Source organism: Diceros bicornis, unplaced genomic scaffold, assembly GCF_020826845.1.
Source record: "Diceros bicornis minor isolate mBicDic1 unplaced genomic scaffold, mDicBic1.mat.cur scaffold_61_ctg1, whole genome shotgun sequence".
In the NCBI taxonomy this organism is placed as follows: domain Eukaryota; kingdom Metazoa; phylum Chordata; class Mammalia; order Perissodactyla; family Rhinocerotidae; genus Diceros; species Diceros bicornis.
Window position 1 is genome coordinate 181,421 of NW_026691491.1, and position 14,223 is coordinate 195,643.

Here is a 14,223-nt window from a genome sequence, read left to right on the forward strand (position 1 = left end):
GATCAACATGGTGTCTTTGTGCACAACTCCTTGTAATTCTTGAAACTCAGGTAAGTTTATGTAACAATTTTAACTTGCTATAGATAGTTTCAAAATTTCATAAGGCGCACATCATATATATAATGATGGGTTTATTTGCTCACTGTGTTGGTTTGCTTGCATTTAATTTTCCTATTTCTGCTGATTGTGACACCTTCTCTTGGCCTGTCTTCTGAGGAAGAGGGAAGCCAAGTTAAGGAGCTTTGGTGTTGGCCATGGAATGGAAAACTCTCTGGCCAAGGATTGGGCATTTGACTCTGGTTCATGAGACATGCTTTTGATCAAATTAATTAGTTAGCCTGGACACATTTTGAAAGAAAATGAAAGTAGTAATAATCACAGTGCATTTATCCAGGTTGCTGAGGGAAATTTCTTTCCTTCTACTTTGTGTTTGCCCAAGGATTATATAAATGCTACTTAATCATAGATTAAAGAATTACAGCAATGGTGCTTTTACAATCAAAGTCAAGTGTGCCAAGTAAAACATTTTTTAGTTTTTTTTTTCACATTTTTCTTTCTCAGTGAATTGAGTGCTTGTTTATCTTTGTATCCAACCTTCCGTTACAGTGTCTGGTACAACATGCTCTACACACATTGAATGAATGAATGAATGAACCACCATTTCCTATTTGTTAACTATAGTCACATAACAAATTGCCCCCAAATTTATTGGCTTATGTCAACAATAGAGATTTATTATTTTGGACAGTTTGTGTGGGTCACGGATTTGGAATTGGCTTAGCCGGGCAGTTTTAGCTCAGAGTTTCTCATGAGATTATGATCGTGATGTCTGGGTCTCTCCTTAGGACTGCTTGTGTGTGCTCATGTCGTAGATGCTGGCTTTCCCTAGACCAAGTGATCTGAAAGAGATCAGGGTGTAAACTGTGATATCTTTTATGACCTAACCTTGGAAATCACACACCATCATTTCCATGATATCCTGTAGGTTCAACAGGCCAGTCCTATTTAATATGGGAGGGCACCACACAGGCACGTGAATACAAGAGACAGAGATTACTGGAACCATCTTGGAGGCTGGCTAATACATATTTACAGACACTTTAGATTTGACAAAAGTTTTCACATTTATTAAGTCATTGTCTCATCTAGTTTAAATCTTTCATGTTAGAATGAGGCAACTGTGACACAAAGAAAATTAGTCACTTCATCATCATTCTTGGGGGTCAAGAAGTATGTTCTCAACAAACTGTAAATACACAGCGAAGTGAAGAATGATGTTAACAAATGTGTATCTATTTAACTTTTCCTAACTGTTCTCCAAACCCCTTGCTGTAAAATCCTATGCATATCCTGATGCAGTGTAGAATGTGAAGCATCTTTATCCACCTGAGATTTGCCTAGTTAAAGCCTGAGCTTTTACAGGAATGAAACAACCTCAGTTAACATCAGTAAGTCCCTTTAGCTTAAGTGCAAGAAGTCAATCACAGGAAAATCACAAAGCATAAAGTAACCCATAAAATAACACTGCCAGGCTGATCTCTTAGAAAACACAAGCAGTGAAAGGGAAACATGCTTTCTGAAAGATGCACAACGTCTCCTGGCAAAACAGAGCCCAAAACAAATGACAGTGCATGTTTATGCTCGAATGGCTATCACCTTAAGAAAATTCAAAGCAATTTTCCATAAACGTAAGGTTATCGCATCCCAGAGTAAGAACGATCACTAAATTGAGGTCAACCTTACAGACAAATATAGCTGGGAGAGAAGAGGAGACCAAACTCTGAACATTTAAGAAAACTATTTAAATTTTCTGTAATTTTGACTTTTGTTTCTTTTAAATTTTGTTTTATTTGGATTTCCTTTTTTTGACTTTTTTTGTTTTTTAATGTGAGCACACATATACCCTTGTTTGGGAATAGTTAGCTAGATGGTCATAGTGACACACTCAATAATTCGTAGTAGTAAATTATTCAAAATGGAGGAAATTATTGTTTTCCCATAAATCACTTCGTTTAGCCACTTCTGGGTGATTTGTGTTTGAAGAAATCTTCCATCACAGATGGAGGGAAGGGAGAAAAGAGCTTTTAGATTTTTTCTCATTTTGTATGCCAGGCACTGTGCAGAACAATCTACTTTTATTACCTCATTTAGTCTCCACAGCAAGCTGGTGAAGGATGATCTGAGATGCAAAGATGAGGAGGCTGACAGCTAGACGTGGTTATTGCTTGTGGCTAGTAGCTGAGAAGGGCAGAGCCAGAGTTTTGCCTGCCTGCCGAGATCTCCCTGCTGCCCCGTGCTGTCTCTCAGGGAAAATAAAGGCTCAGCAAATCTTTCATTCCAACGTCAAAGACTGAAGCAAGTCTCTCAGATTATTTTACCAGGATCCATACCAGAACTTGGAGAGAGTTAGAAAACTAGCAAACTGTGACCCAGTCATACCACATTACCTTAAAAACAAGCAAAACTTCATCAAAATTTCTAAACAATCCTTGCTTAAAAAAATAATAAGGGCCCAGCCGGGTGGTATAGTGGTTAAGTGCACACGCTCTGCTTTGGCGGCCCAGGGTTCGCAGGTTCAGATCCTGGGTGAGGACCTATGCACCGCTTGTCAAGCCATGCTGTGGCAGGTGATCCCCCATACAAAGTAGAGGGAGATGGGCATGGATGTTAGCCCAGGGACAATCTTCCTCAGAAAAAAGAGGAGGATTGGCATTGGATGTTAGCTCAGGGCTAGTCCTCCTCAAAAATAAATAAATAAATAAATAAATAAATAAATAAATAAATAAATAAAATAAACATTGCTCTTGTATAAATACAATTATATTTTCAGTGACAAACAGGTATGATGGCAGATCCTAACTCAACTGAGTGTTTTGCTGTTTAGTATCCTTTTCCTGTTGCTGTCACGTTACTTAATTTGGCAAGCTTACGCTAACACTATTTGACCAGAATTCCCTCCAGGCGTTGCACTCAGATTTGTGTTTAATTCTGTACCAATTTCTGTTGGCCTGATGACCAAGCCTGACTCCTCTCTCTCATCAGCCATCCCCTCAACTGTAACCTGAACAGCTTCTTGAGCCTTGTAGGAAATTAATTAATGCCCACCACACCCTGTGTGTTCCAAATATTGAAATGACAGTTGTCTTAATTTCTTGGGGGTAGCATGCCTGAAGGAAAAAAGAAATAGTGTTTGAAGAACATGGTTAAAAAAATATGGTAGAATTCTCCTAGCCCAGTGCCCTACTTCCGCGAAAGAATTGAACAAAAGCACAAACACCTGTTGCCGTCAAGCCATGCACTGGGACCCCACGAGCTCTGCCAGTTTCTCTCTCCAGTGTTTGCTAGTCCTGCTGTCATGACGTTCTTTATTTAGCGGCTTTAAGTTTCAAGGTACTCAAGTCCTCCTAAGCTCTTTTCAATCTTGTTTGCTTTCTAGTGATCAATCCAGGTGCATTTTATCCTTCAGTCTAAGTGATTCATTGTTCAATTAACATTTCTTGGCTTCTATAAATTATTCGTCAATTAAGTTTAGTGTGGGGTAACCGGTTTAACCCGTGGCAGCTCCCTCCCGTCTGAATTCTCTCAAAGGCTCTCTGTCCGAGAAGCTCTGCGTTCTCGACACCATGTGCTTTCCACATGCGCTTTTTCTTTAAATAAAGAGAGTGCTATTGAGGTCAGGGGAAAGGTTATACACCCCTTTAAGGGCAGTATGTGGCCACTAGCACAGCGTTTTCAGTTCTTCTCAAACTCATTAACGTATGAATCTTGATGAATCTATGTGACTCCTTTTCTGTCATGCAGAGTGCAGACTTTTTTTTTTTACCATCATCATCATCACAGATCACTGCTGTCCCTAGTGCCGATTCTTTTAGCATATGGTAACTTTTCTCGAGTTGCAGAATATCAACATGGTCCTTGTATAAAATGACCAACCCGAGATTGAAGGAAATAGGCAAAACCTGGCAGAAGTCTCTTGCTGCCTCTCCAGTATTTGCATATGTCTGCACAAACATAACCTAGACGAGGAAAATACAAATAGAATGAGGAAAGGCTATATTCCTGTTATGATTAACAAAAGGAAGTTCATCCACTCCCTAGGGAGTGTGGTATAATGAGATGGGGGAATCAGAGAAAGAGTTAGGGGACCTGATTTCTAGCCCAAATTTGTTACTGCCTGGTTGGGTGCTTCTCAGTTTTTGAAGCGCATGTATATCACTAGGGGTCTTGTTTAACTAGAGATTCCCTTCCAGTTGTTCCGGGGTAGGGACCAGCTCCTAGGAGATGTTGGGGCTGGTCCACACTTTGAGTAGCAAGAACTTAGTTAACTAACTTGGAAGAAATCCCTGCTCTTTTTTAAGTTTTGTTTTTTTTCATTCACAAAATAAAATAGTTGGACTCAATAGTATGCAAAGGACCTCATCAATCTTACAGGGTTTTGAAATATACAAGCCCTTAATACCTCTATTAAGATAATATTAAACTATAACCTCTGGTGCTTTTATTTGTCATACATTTACTTAAGAAGAAAATTTGGTCCCTTCTTTTTGTTCCCAGATGAGATTTGAATCATAGTTAAGGAAATATTTGAGATTAATGAAAAATATTCTTTTCATAATTAAACTACAAACTATAACTTCCTGATACAGAGAAATACTAAGAAAATAATGGACTGTCTATACAGCAAATGCTTTGTCTTTATTTTTGAGAATATTTATATGGTCTTTATTTTTGAGAATATACTACTTATCTATGAATACATATAATTATTAATAAAAAATGTAAATATATATACACACATGCATATATGAGTATATATCAGTGAATATATATATGTATACGCATATTGACTTTTTTCTTAGTTATTTTTAACATGTTTTTATGGAAATCTTCACAAATATAAAAATGGAAAATGAACTTATATATTAATCACCCAACTTTAAAAATATTAATATTTTTTACCAGTTTCTTTTATCTATTTCCTATCACCATACCAACTCATTTTTTTAGGTGAGATGGATTATTTTAAGGTAAACGCCAAATATATAATTTGTCAATATTATTTTAATGTAACGTTATTTTGGTACAACATTTACAACATTGGAAATCTTTCAAAAGGATTGTTGCTCTTTCAAGATTGCATTTTATTTGTGTGCGTGATTCTCTAAACAATATTGCATGAATCCAGCGGTGCACTGGTAAATGTCTAACAACTGGCCCTCTGAAAACAACAAAACAAAACAAAAACCACTGGTTTGCTGCATTTACAATTTCGCTGGTGTAAATACTTACTATGGCCAATTTCAAGTCAGTAACTTGACAGTAGTGAACGTGGATTTGAAAGAGATTCTTACAACAGTTCTCTTGAGCCAGAATAAGCTGACTCCAGCACACACACCACTGTATAAATCTTCCTACTTAATTACATGGTTTGGGCACATAAACATATTTCCCTCTGCAACTTAAATGTTAAAGTCCCGGGCCATTTTGAATGTGGAATGGATATCTTATCTCTGTAAATATTTTAATTTATACCAGCAAGTTATCAAAGTATTTCTTTCAAGTGCCAGCATGGGAGGTATGGAATATGCTAGGAGTTAATGATTTTTTAATTAAATTAAACAATATCCTATATCCCTATCATAACATCTGTACCAACGGGCATTCAATAAAAATTTGTTCAATGAACAAAAGAAATATTGCAATATGTAAATGAAGTTATAATTAATCAAAAATACATATTCTCTTTCACATGTAATAGAGGGCAGACAATTGAGTATTTTATTTAAAATAACATTCTTAGACTATATAGGTGATTTATATTCAAAATCTAAAATGCCTGGGGCTGTTCTCTTTTTGGGCATGTGAGTCACCTAAAATCAAGAGATGGAAATCTGGGGGGTGTGATGTTAAATAATGCATGAGTGATATAATTTTATTGTGTATCACATTAGCAAAATGCTGCAGGAGACAGTAATGTTAAAAAAAAGAAATCTTTTTTTTTAGACACCATTTTTCACCATCATCACGTTTAAAGAGTCAATTTTACAACAACCTGAGGGGACATTATATGAAGTTATAATGAACTACAGACAGCTGCTCTTCTGTGGATCAAAAGGAAAATCATGAATCTCATTTCTAATTTAGGCTTCAGTCTCTTTCTCTTTATTTTCTTTCTTTTTAATCTTCTGCAACAAACAATTTCAAATCTCTTCCACCTAATAAAATGTAAATTACCTCTTGGGTTCAAAGTTATTAGAGCCGTTTTATTAGCTCTTGCACTGTACAGCACTCTGGAACCAGGTTGTATAAATAATCATCTTTTTCCTTATCTCCTGGCTTCATCTATAATTAATGGTCTACATCACCTTATCTTACTGACAACCATTTCTTCATAAATAAATATGTGATCTGGGCCAGATGTGGTTGAATGTCCTAAAAAGCCAATATATCAATTTTGCTGCATTTTAAAGCCTACAATTTCATGCCTAACACTTGACATTGTAACCATGGTATCTGCAGTTAGATGCCAGATCTAAAAACGTCAAATAGAAGGATTATTTCTTGAGTCTGTTGTATCCAGTCAAGAACGCTAACAGGGACAAATTATGAGAGCATGTAAGAAGACTGTGTATAATAAAGATATTTACCATATTTTTAAAAAATATTCACTTTAGAGAATTTGCAATTTGAAGCTCTTACCAGAAAAATTGTTACAAGCAAGTTAATATACCTTATATATGATCCTTGATTTTAGAGTTTCTCTTCAAATAAAAATGTATTCGCTGGATTTTCCCATGTTTCTTTATTAAGAGAGAGGTACTTGAAGAATAACTGAGTTGTATCTTCCCAGTTGTAAATTTTGATATAAACACACACATACGTAAAAATATAAATGTAGAATATTTGAAATAATATTAACCTTATTCAGATACCAATGCATATTTTAAAAATCCCAGTGTGTCAATTAGACTCTGTAGTGGACGTATATTTTTATTTTTACCTTTTGCTGCTCAGCGTCTATTTTCCCTTTCTAACAATTTTCCAATCTACCTTGAGGAATGTTTCCCACTTGTTATGTGGAGTTTGGGTGTGACATTAATGTAGGTGCTCTGCCTACAGTCAACAGAAGCTAGAGGGTTCCTGCAAACTCCTTCAGTCAAGTATCTCATATCAAATGTCCTCCCTTCCCCATAATTAAACTGGGGTAGGGGGCAGTGCTATGATCTAACATTGAGCAATGAGACTTTCCCTCTCAGGAATTATGAATATCACATCATGCAAGAGATAAAACAGAGACCAATTTGTTGCTATTGTTGATGTTCATTCGCTTGTTTCCTGTCTTTTCCTGGTTAAGGCTTGAGTCTTAACTTGAACAATAATCCAAAGATCCATCAATGGACTTAACTAAACCAAATGCAGTTTACTCGAGAGGGAATTTAACTACTTCCTTAAGAATCAGAAAAAGCTGCCTTGGGATTTAGAACAATTCCCATCGGTTCTTTTTATTGTCTCTGTCCATTTTGTATTGTGGATAGGCGTTATAATAGAAAAGAAAAGATGGAGCGTTTATGTCCAGGATCGCAGTTCTCCGCTACTGCCCTCTGGAGACAACACCTGTCTGGAGGCCAGTTATGAGGTAAGATATCCTGAAGCTGTTCCAGGATGCTGTGGAACTGTATAGGGTCAGAGGCTGGGACTGGGATAGTGTGCCTACCTGGGTTTAATGTCAATAGGAGGTTATCAGATATCCTCATTGACTATGTTCTCTGAAACCCTATAGGAACCAGGTGATTCTGGGAAAGAAGAGTACATATTCTTTAAGAGTTATCATATAAGAGAGAAAAACTTTTTGTTTTTCTTTGGTTTGGTTTTGTGAAAAAATGGCTAAAAGTTCTGCATTCTAACCTATTCTTAATTCAGACCAAGGGCAAGGAATATTCTTGTTTCACCTTGGATAAGTCACCCAACCTGGACCTTAATTTCTTTACCTGTAATAAAATCCTGGCTAATTAGCCATATAACAATGTGGTTAGCCCATGAGTTAAAGCACTTTGCATTTTCTAGTTAAAATGAAATGTGTAGTATAATTAAACAATAATACAATGATGATTAATCATTTTTCACAATTCAATTATGCAATGTGTATGATTAATCATTGTAATTTAAAGGGTATAATAAGCAAGCAGAATAATTATGTATAATGGAACATGAGGTATAGGTTAAAAGATATATATTAAAATTACTCGTAAGTATCCTGGAAAAAATTATTAAATGATATTACTGAATATGCCTTTAATGTAATTAGTCTCAGGGTTTTATATATAAAAGGCAGGCATTTCCCTCCCTTTGCACCAGGCAAGGAAGCTTTCTCTTGTTTCTCTATCTGCTTTCTCCAGCTGAGCGTATGTTTTTAAGTACTCTGCATTTTTTATTCAAGTCTTCTAAAAAGGGAACAGAAAGACATCTGAGATTTTTGGAGGGACAGACATGGTCAACTCTCCTGGTAGAGTCTTTAATGCTAGTCTTCATTTGAACAAACTATGTAAATATAGCCAGCTTCCATCATACCAACACCTTGTCTTTAATTGCCTGATTTTGGGGTGAGTTTATCCACACAATGTCAAGGAAAGGTTAGATTTTTTATTTTAGCAAAAGGGAATTGTTCAATGAGAGGATGTGATCCAACATTCCCTGTGATTCTTGCTGCTTGATACCAAAAGAGGTATTTTTAACGTTTTTCCTCTGTCATGGTACATAGCAGATAGGATATCTGCTTATTCATAAATATATTTTTTCATTCAGAAAATACATGGGTTGTGGCCACGCTTCATATAAACATCCAGTGGATGAAATCTACAAGTACAAATATCCATCCACATCTCTATCCAGCGCCTTTCTGGCAGGAAGATAAGCTCCCACTGTCACAAAGTGAAACTTGTGCTATAAATAATGGCTGCATTTTCAATACAGTTTACTGGGGAAAAAAATCCAAAATATTGATAATATACTGAGCCTAGTTTGCGGAATTAAGTCTATCTTGAGATTTTTTAGCCTATTTCAGGAAATTGACCAATAGTAATAACATCTTTCAATGGGAAAAGACATTCCAAGTTCCAGACAAATGACTCAGGGTTTAATTTTGTAGTACAACTTAGGTGTAAGATAGGGTTTAATTATTCCAAGAAATAGACCACAAGGATCATCATGTAATGGCAGGGAAAAGAAGAAGATGTAATGTGGCATTTTCCTGCTTTCATATCCTACAATCTGTGATACTTAACTTGAGCACAGTGTTTGATTAAATCACTAGACAAAAAGATTTGAAAAGCAAGTATCATTTGTAATGCCTTTAGGGGATTATTCCTCGATCCCACACTTGTAAATAAGCTCCCAGCAACACCAGCAGGAATTAAGCGTGTCTCTACAGAGGCACGGAAGCACTCTGAGGTGACGGGACCCTAGCTGGGTCTTGCTATTGTGAGTCATGCTAAAGCACAGGGTCTGTGTGGCGGAGCTGAGGAGGCAGGGTAAGACCTGCAGCCCATGCATTTGTCAAGAGATATTAGTATGGCTTCTTAGAGGCATGGGCATGTGCAGTGAGAAGGGGAGGAAAGGGAAAAGGAAATGCAAGAGGAGAAAAAACAAAAGCAGATGCAGCCAAAACAGATTCGGCTGCACACCAACAGGCACATACTGCGCTGCAGAGAATGTAGTGATCTCTTTACATATTTCTGCTCACTTTGCTATCAGGATGGTCTTTTAATAAAAGTAGACTAGCTTACGAAGCCATTCTCTTTGTCTGACAGGGACCTGAGTGGTCATAATCGTTTTTGACCTATTATGCATCTAGGGAACACAAAATTGCATATGGACTCATTACCATGGTCTAGCTGGGGGATTAGTTCTAATGATGAATAATGATAAAAGCTGTGGATGGAATTGCTAAATAAGTACTGTAAACCTTACCTGCAATGGAAGTCCAGAGCAAATTGCCCTCTAAGCAAGCTTCACTCCGTAAGCAGTGCTTAGCTGAACCTTGAAGGAAGGCTGTTACTTGGACTGCAGAGTAGGATACGGTATTCCAATAGACATGTAATACTGAGCAAAGATTGGAAAGCACAATATGTGGGCTAAGTCAGGGAGATAATGAACTTTTCATTTTGGTGTAGCAGAGGAATTCCTCTGCACAAGAAACTGGTATTTCTTGTGTTGGGATAGAGTTGGTCATTTTTAGCTTCTCCAAATTCCATTCTCTTCCCAGTTATAATGGCTTATCCTCTGCAATTATAAAGCTGGGATAACAAGTGAATGGGTTTTCGTTCATTCATTTGTTCAATTCAGAATGTGTGATGATTAGTTTTATGTGTCAACTTGGCTAGGTTATAGTTGCCTCTGCCATTTGCGACAACATGGATGGATCTAGAGGGTATTATGCTAAGTGAAATGTCAGACAGAGAAAGACAAATACCATATGATTTCACTCGTATGTGAAAGACAAAAAACCAAACAAACACATAGATAAGAACAGCTTGGAGGTTACCAGAGGGGAAGTGGGGCCGGGGGGGGAGAAGGCGAAAGGGGTAAAGGGGCACATATATATGGTGATGGATGGAAACTAGACTCTTGGTAGTAAACATGATGCAATCTATACAGAAGCCAAAATATAAGGATGTACACATGAAATTTACATGTTATAAACCAATGTAACCTCAATAAAAAGAAAATTAAGAAGCTTAGTTTATGATTTTCTTAATTTCATAGCCAATTAAAATTAGTTCCGAAAACAAACAAAAAATTAATTATTGGAAAGAATATTAAAATTGCAAGGCATTAGTTGATGCTATTGAGGAAGAAAGGGGCATTTAAGAAAAGGTTATAAACTTATTTTTCTGGGATGGTGGAAATCAAATTCAGTTCAGAGACAGGGTATTTAACTGCCACCATCTTGAAGTATTTGGTTAAATATTTATAGAGTGCTTGGTACTTAGAGTCACATAGACTAGCATTCCAGTGCTAGGCCCACAACGTAATAGCAGTGTGACAATAACAAATTATTTAACCTCTTAAACTTCCATTACCTCATCTCTAAAATGGGGAGGGTGGTGTTAGCAGAGTCTACTTGTTTGGTTCTTGTGAATAATAAATGCAACTAAAGTGTTTAGCACTGTGCTAAGCGCTGCTGCCTCTATTCTTTTGTTATTGTTACTGACTGGGTCAATTATGCTAGTTTACCAGGCACACTTGGTTTAGTAGACAGTTATTATGAGCTAGAGTTTGGAAGAAAGAAGCGTGACTTGGATTTTTAGTTCCATATATTAAAATCAGAACATAGCCATGCTATCACTGGGAAATCGTTGTGGTTCTCGTTTTACAGCAGTTCTCACATCTCTTCACACGGATATGTTGGCAGCAGGCAAATGAGTCCAGTGTGGCACAGGTATAAGAGTGGGTGCTGCCTTATAAATCGAGAATTCTTACAAAATTACCCTTAACCCTAGTGGTCCTAGGAAGCTGCCTCCCTAAGTGGATTATTGCACAGTAATTGACCAATCTAGCTATGATTTCCTGAAACCCTCGAGCTTAGTTTAATGGCACAAGTTTCAGGCCAGTCCAAGTGAGTAGGAGTTACACTTTAGACCATTGGCAATCTCAGGCAACTGAAGTTATTCAGAAGGAACTGCATCTAAATGAATGAATTCCCTTGGTAGCATTTCAGAACAGCTGTCATAGAGGCCCTGCATTGAAACGAATAAACACTAGAGATTTAAAATAAGAGTATAATTTACCAGGAAGGGCTGCATAAGAGCTGTATCCAGGAAAGAAGGAAGAAGAAAACATTTATTGTGGCCTCATTGATGTTATATCAATTGCAGTGCATATAAAAATTAAGGAGTAATATAGGCCAAGGAGAGAGAGAACATCAGTGATACTCATTATAGAGATGAAACAGCGTATCTAAAATCCTTTCTCAGAAAAATCTCCTTGTTTTAATTTGATGAGCAAAATATATAATCTAATTTGTTATCAGCATTAACAAAGCATTTGCAATATACCAAACTGTATAATTATGTGGATTTATAAAAATTAATAGAAAAACATATCATACAGAATTACTTATGAACACTATATGAAAATAATGAAGAAACAGATCAATGGAATAAAATTAAAATTTACAAATATAAGTACTATGCCTTATACTAGGCATTTTTGGTATATGTTAGATTTGATATTTCAAATTAATGGAAAATGTGATTATTTAATAGATGATATTGGAAAGTTGATTTTTCAAAGAATAAATTAGATAACTTTCTCATGATATGTCAAAAAACTCACATAAGTTATAGCTAATTTTAATGGTGCCATAAAAATAAAAGTGATTTGGTCTTGGTTGTAGGAAATTCTCTCAAAATGTGGATGATAATGTTTTAGGATATGATCCATTTTTTTTCCTTTTCTAGGTTTCATCCTTTTCCATCAAGCACACTGAACAGGTAGCTGGCTCTCTATTTCATTATTTTGAGAAGGATTGTGGCACACGAAAACGTGCCGCTCAAAGAGTGTTACAAACGATGGCGAGGACCGAGGAGCTTCACGTCATTTCAACAGTCCAAGTACACCACCTTCTGAAAGAAATGGCGCTTCATCAACTTGTCAAGGTAGGTTATATTTTTGCCTGGGTCTGCTGGTATGTGTAATAGGAACCTTCATTACTGTTGTTATGAGACCTAATTTGATAAATTTGATGAGCATAATTCATTAGGTACCGCCATCTAATTTCTCTGGAATTATTTTTAGATAACACAAGAGTGGTCAGAAATCCTTGGACTACTTTATTCTTGGCTTGGCTTTTAATTGATTTGGACATTTTGCTAGCTTAAATCATTTTTTGAAGCAGGCAAGGCAAAATAAATGATATTCAGAAATTGATGTTATTTGTAGGCAGGATTGTTAATTATAAGTTAGAATTTTAGAAAACACTGATTTGTATTGTAAGACAAAATCTAGTTAGCCTCATTCATTCTTGATAAGTTTGCATGAACTTCTGAAGCCAGTATCCTGCATGAGGATGAGATATGTTTTAGGTATGATCCTTGAATAGTTCTAATTAGATTTATTTAAGTGAAATATATTAAGAATAACATAAGACTCTTAATTTTTAAAAAATATTTCTCTGGCTTTGACTATATGGAAAAGATTGGTCGTTATTTGCCTAAGCCAGAAACCTAGGAGACATCCTGTACACGTTGCTCTACCTTATTTCTCCGTGCAAATCTCTATCTCCATTGACAACTCCCTGGTCCAAACTACCATCTCTTGTTTAGAGCATGCAATAACTTCTTTTCCTGCTTTCACTCATGCCGTTCTTTAACTAATCACTGGCAGGGAGAAAAGAGGTGGCCATGACTGACTTAAGTCTCAACGTATCCACTTCCTAAAATCAAGAATGGAGTCATCTTCCTCTAAAGCACATGACTATGTGTGGAGGAGGGTGGCTGCTGGAACCCAAGTGTGATTGTGTTAGGAGTGAGGAAGAGGAGATGGAATAGTTACTGGAGAGGTGACCAATAGTGTTGTCTACAGTGTTTTGACCCTTTTGACTTTCTTTCCATTCCTTCAAAGGGTCATGCTTTCTTCTGCCTCAGAGCCTTTGCTTGTGTTAGTGTCTCTTCTGAGGAAAGTTACATCTTCAACTTGTTATCCTCCTCTTCCATTAGGTATCGCTTAAATTTCACTTCCTTGAGGGAGCCATGCTGACCTTTCCGTTAGATCAGATTTGGTTTCCCTGTTATTTTGTGTCATCTCACTGTGTTTGTCTCCTTCACAGCACTTGTCTGTGAAGTTTTTATTATCCATGTGTCTGTGTGCATCTTTTGTTGATCTCTGTTTCCCCTAGCAGACTGTGTTCTCCATGAGGTCAGGAGCCATGTCAGTTTGCTTACCATTGTAACCCTGGAACCTAGCAGAGTGCTTGGCGTATAGTAGGTGCTAGATAACTATTTGTTGTGTGAATGAATGGAGTTGATTTTGAGCAAATTATAGAAACTCTGGTTTATAATATTTATATACAACCTGAATTTTTTTTAGAAAAGCTTTATTGAAACATACTTGACAAAACAAACTGCATTTATTTAAATGGTACGCTTTGGGGTCCTCGCGTCAGGGTCTGCGCAGGGCCCTCCTGGTGAATCGCGGCACCCGCTGCCTCGCCGCCCCCTCGCGCGG